Source organism: Schistocerca cancellata, chromosome 5 (genome assembly GCF_023864275.1).
Source record: "Schistocerca cancellata isolate TAMUIC-IGC-003103 chromosome 5, iqSchCanc2.1, whole genome shotgun sequence".
Taxonomy (NCBI): Eukaryota; Metazoa; Arthropoda; class Insecta; order Orthoptera; family Acrididae; genus Schistocerca; species Schistocerca cancellata.
Genome location: NC_064630.1, coordinates 11,502,317 through 11,507,829, shown reverse-complemented (window position 1 = coordinate 11,507,829; position 5,513 = coordinate 11,502,317). Strand labels below are relative to the sequence as shown.

At 45.5% G+C, this 5,513-nt stretch overlaps 1 pseudogene; it reads left to right on the top strand.

Annotated features, from left to right (window-relative positions):
* Positions 1 to 3,095: 3,095 nt before the first annotated feature.
* On the top strand, positions 3,096 to 3,213 carry LOC126189081 (5S ribosomal RNA; annotated as a pseudogene).
* The last annotated feature ends 2,300 nt before the right edge of the window (positions 3,214 to 5,513 follow it).

Below are 5,513 nucleotides of genomic sequence, written 5' to 3'. Positions count from 1 at the left end.
ATCGCTACTGAGGAAATTTAGAGAACCAGCATTTGAGGCTGACTGCAGTACAATTTTATTGCCGCCAACTTATATTTCGCGGAAAGACCACAAAGATAACATAAGAGAGATTAGGGCTCGTACGGAGGCATATAGGCAGTAATTTTTCCCTCGTTGTGGTTGGGAGTGGAACAGGGAGGGGAGATGCTAGTTATGGTACGAGATACCCTCCGCCACGCACCGTATGGTGGATTGCGGAGTATGTATGTGGATGTAGATGTAGGTTTGAGTTTGAACGTGGTGTTATAGTCGGCGCACGAGCCATGGGACACAGTGAAACGTCCCCTTTTGAAGAATTTTATACGAGACTGTGCTTAAACTGACACACAAATATTTTAGCTCAACGCAATCTGACTTTCAGAAATTCCTACAAAAGAATGGCCCTGACTAACATTAACCTATACCTTTCACAAATCACTTACCTCACAAAAATCTTGGTTACTCGAACTACTGCAATACAGCGAGCGCCACTACTGCCAGCTAAATAAAAGACTCAAACTACGGAAGTCACTAACTACTGATGGGCATAGTTAGCAAATGAAAGATGTTAATAGAGAACAAACAATGTATTTACCTTAATAGTCATAATAGATATAGCATTCAGTCTTACAAATTTCAAATCTCCGCCATCTCTCTCCCCACAACCACCACTGCTGGCGGCTCACCTCCAACTGCGCAACGCTACGCGCTGTTCACATCCAGCTACCGCTGTCCAACACTACAATGGCAGACAGCAATGCAAACTAGCGACAGACTGCACACAGCACAGCCAATGATTTTCATACAGATAGCGCTACGTGGCGGCGGCATTACCAATATAAGGACCTAAACAGCCTACTTACATAGCCTACTTACAACAGTGTCTCCGCGGTAGCGATTAAGTGGGGAATTTTCCGTACGAGCATTTCACGAGTGTACCGTGAATACACGGAGTCTGGTAAAACATAAACTGTCCGATATCGCTGCGGCACTTGGGCATGCTCGCGGGGGCCCTACACGATATTGGGCAGGTGTACTAGTTTCTTTGGCACTTCATTGTATACAGGTGCCGGCCGAAGTGGCCGTGCGGTTCTAGGCGCTGCAGTCTGGAACCGCGAGACCGCTACGGTCGCAGGTTCGAATCCTGCTTCGGGCATGGAAGTGTGTGATGCCCTTAGGTTCGTTAGGTTTAACTAGTTCTAAGTTATAGGGGACTAATGACCTCAGAAGTTGAGTCCCATAGTGCTGAGAGCCATTTGAACCATTTGTATACAGGGTGTCCCTGAAATGTTGTGACAAATTTCGTGATGTTGTAGAGTAATTCTACACGAAGAAATCGAAGTTAGGGAACCGTTTCCATAAACGTCATCCAATGACGCTACATAGCGCTGAGTTACAGGCGTCGGCGCCTGCCGTTGGGCCACTCCTTCGTCAGCAAACATGACTTTGTACGTTGACTGACCGTAGTTGGAACGTCTCGCAGCGTTGTTTCAGCGATCGCGACTCATTTCACGATTGCTGGTGGAGAAGATAGAGCCAGTTCAATGATGATGTTTGGTTCGCGTGGCGTTCAACTGCACGGTCATCAGCGCCCGTACAAAGTCGCCATTTTTATACAGTCCAATTTCTTTTCCCAATCTTCTCTAGCCACAGTTAAGAATGATGATGATGATGATGATGATGATGATGATGATGATGAAATGATGAGCACAGCAAAAAAACAAGTCTCCAGGCCGAGAACGTCCCCAAGCCGGCCAGAAATCGAACCCAGGACCCCGTGATCCAGAGGCAGCAACACTCTCCACTAGACCACGAGCTGCGGAGGACCCAGTTGGAGCTCTGTTGCCCCAGTGTATGATGGTTTCAGACACGGGTTTCCAACTGTAGTTCATTTTTCTGCAGGAACCATCTAAAATCTCCAGTGATGTTCGGTGTACAGGAGGAAAATAAACTGTAGATGGAAACCTGCGTCCGATAATGTCATCCACCAAGGCAACAGAGCAGCGCCTTCATAGGAGACAAGGCTGTTCCAAGTAGCAGTTGGCTCCGTCTTTGCCACTGGCGACCGTGGCAATCAGTCGCGATCACTGAACAACAAACAACATTGCGACACGTTCCGCCTACGGTCCGTCAATCTAGAAAGTCACGTTTACTGCACAGGGGGGGGTTCCTAGTGGCAGGCGCTGGTGCCTGCAACTTGGAGGCTGTACAGCGTTATTAGATGACTTCTCCAGATGTGGATTCCTATCATCGATTTCTTCATCTCTATACCCTCCACGACCCCACGAAATTTGTCGAGACATTTCTGGGCCTCACTGTATATATTGATTATCGTTTAAGTGACACTGTTTGAAGGTATGTTCCCTAAGCTGAATTCTTCCACTGCCCAGTGCCTTTGTAAAAGGCAGACTTAGGTCATGTAACTGACATTTTCCGTATTCTGTTTTAGCTACCATCAATTTTTTCCAACTCAACGCCTTCAACCACGTTTATCATATTCCCTTATTTCCCTTCTGTAGTTCATTTCACTACTGCACGCAGTGGTCCCATACATCCATGTGAGCAATTGACAGTCTGTGTATCCTTATCATTTATATTACTGAACATACTATCAGTTTCTATAATAGCACATAGCCATGGGTTCGAATGTGAGACAGTTACATTGTCTTCTCACCTAGAAGTTTGAGTTTTGTGTATCTGCCGGTATCCCATAACGCAGACAAACCAGAGGCTGCTAAACTATTCACTTCTATCAGCGCGACGTTATTACGCCCGCGAGCTTTTGGGGAGACTGTTAATTATTTCGTAGTACAAGCTCATAGCTCACAGAGAGCTTCATAACAGTCACCAGCATGTGTGGATATTGGTGTATCGTTTCCTTAACGAGGAAGCGAGTTCCAGAAAGCTATAAACTGGCATAGGGAGCCAGTATGGCGGAGCGTGGATGCAGACCGAATGCGCGGAACACTCGCAGAAATCAGCAGTGGCGTTAGACAAGTTTTCTGCGGGCGAGGAATTGGCTTCCGTTCTGATCTCAGCTGTGTATGACGGATTATGGACAATATTCATATTGAGGGGGCAACGGCCTTGCCGCAGTGGCTACACCGGTTCCCATGAGATCACCGAAGTTAAGCGCTGTCGGGCGTGGTCGGCACTTGGATGGGTGACCATCCACGCCGCCATGCGCTGTTGCCATTTTTCGGGGTGCACTCAGCCTCGTGATGCCAATTGAAAAGCTACTCGACCGAATAGTAGCGGCTTCGGTCAAGAATACCATCATAACGACCGGTAGAGCGGTGTGCTGACCCCACGCCCCTCCTATCCGCATCCTCCTCTGAGGATGACACGGCGGTCGGATGGTACCGGTAGGCCACTCGTGGCCTGAAGACGGAGTGCATATTGAAGGACTATATAGGTGGTACATAAAATGTGTAATAGGCAAATATAACAACACGAAGAGAGTGAAAGGACAGAATTACGGACGACAAAGCCGATAGGCTTGAAATAATTACTTTAGATTTAAGTTGCATGAGATACACTCATCAATAAACACTTTCGGGCTAAGTTGCCGTGGTCGATCTGTAGAACTCCTTCTCCCTGGCGTTTCGTTCTCAACTACATCTTCCGAGGTGAGTCGACGACTGGCTGCTAGGAGCTGGGGCCGCCGCTTATATGTATATCGTAGGGGGCGCCACCGCACGTCACGTGGCGTCGATGTGCAGCTATCTCTGGCTATCGTCTCTTATCTCGACTGCAGGCAATCGATTTTCATGTGATTGATGCAACGTCGACCGCCATATCTTATCCAATTTTAATCCTTCTTCTTTACGATTAAAATTGTATTGATGTTTGTGGATTTCAATTGCCTCTCTATACACACGTGTATAATAATGCGACGTCCTCGCTAGCACGCTTGTTTCACCAAATTTTATTTCGTGATCTCCATCCTTAAAAACATGTTCCGCTACTGCCGATTTGTCGATATGTCCCAAGCGACAGTTTCTTTTGTGCTCCGTCAACCGTGTATTGATGCTTCTCTTGTAGTTCCTATGTAAGCCCTGCCGCAACAGCACGGAATTTTATATACCCCTGGGGTGGTTAGGGGGTGACGAGCATCTTTTCTTGATCTTAGGCATTCACTAATTTTCTTAGTAGGTCTGAAAATGGTCTCTACCTGAAACTTGGCTAGTACTTTCCCAATGCGATCCGTGATATTATGGATGAACGGAAGAAATACTTTTACAGCTGATGGTTGTTGCTGTCTCCTATTTTTAGGCATTTTTCTATTTGGGTGAAGAGCTCGGTTAATGTCGTTTTTCGTATAACCATTTTTCGCAAAGGCCATTCGTAAATGATTTAGTTCTTCTTGTAAGTAACCTGGTTCACAAATATTATTGGCCCTATCCACTAGTGTTTTTATGACCCCCCCTCTTTTGCCTAGGGTGGTGGTTTGAGTTCTTATGGAGGTAGCGATCAGTATGTGTACCTTTCCTGTAGACCTTATGGCCTAAGGTCCCATCCGCCCGTTTGATAACTGGTACATCCAAGAAGTTAAGTTGTCCGTTCTTCTCCTTCTGCATAGTAAATTTAATCTTTGGGTTGATGCTATTTAAGTGTACCAGGAAATCATTCAAGTCTTCTTCCTCATGATTCCATATTACAAAGGTATCATCCACATACCGATACCACTTTGAGGGGCTTTTTTTGGCCGACTGCAGTGCTTCATGTTCAAAATATTCCATGAATAAATTCGCAATTGCGGGACATAGGGGGCTTACCATGGCTACCCCATCGATCTGTTCATAAAATTCACTATTGTACTGAAAATAGGTCGAGGATAGGCAGTGTTGGAACAAGGCTACTATATCAGTAGGGAACATATCGGCTGTATGGGAGAATGCTTCATCAACTGGAACCATCGTGAACAAAGACACTATATCAAAACTGATAAGGATGTCTTTAGGACCAACAGTAATTTACCTCAATTTCTCAATGAAGTGTAGAGAGTTTTTAATATGACTCTCAGTTTTGCCTATGTAAGTTTATAACAAAGAGGCAAGGTGTCTGGCTAGTTCTTGGGTAGGAGCTCCAATTGCGCTGACTATTGGTCTCAAAGGAACATCAGGCTTATGTATCCTTGGTAATCCATATAATCTCGGAGGATAAGCCTCCGTTTTACAAAGATACTTTTTAACTTCTGTAGGAATGGAAGACTAGTTTATCAGACGATTGGTGGCATTCAGCACATTCGTTGTGGGATGCTTTTTCAACTTCTTGTATGTGCTGGGTTCCAGGAGATCACTGATCTTCTTGTGATAATCCTCATTACTCATTAAAACAGTAACATTTCCCTTGTCAGCGGCAACTATAATAACATTCTTGTCTGCATTGATTTCCCACAATGCCTTCCTTTCCCCTTGAGACAGATTGCTGCTGGGTGGCTTAGCTTTGCGTAATATCCTGGAGGTTTCCATTCTAATTTCATCAGCAGAATA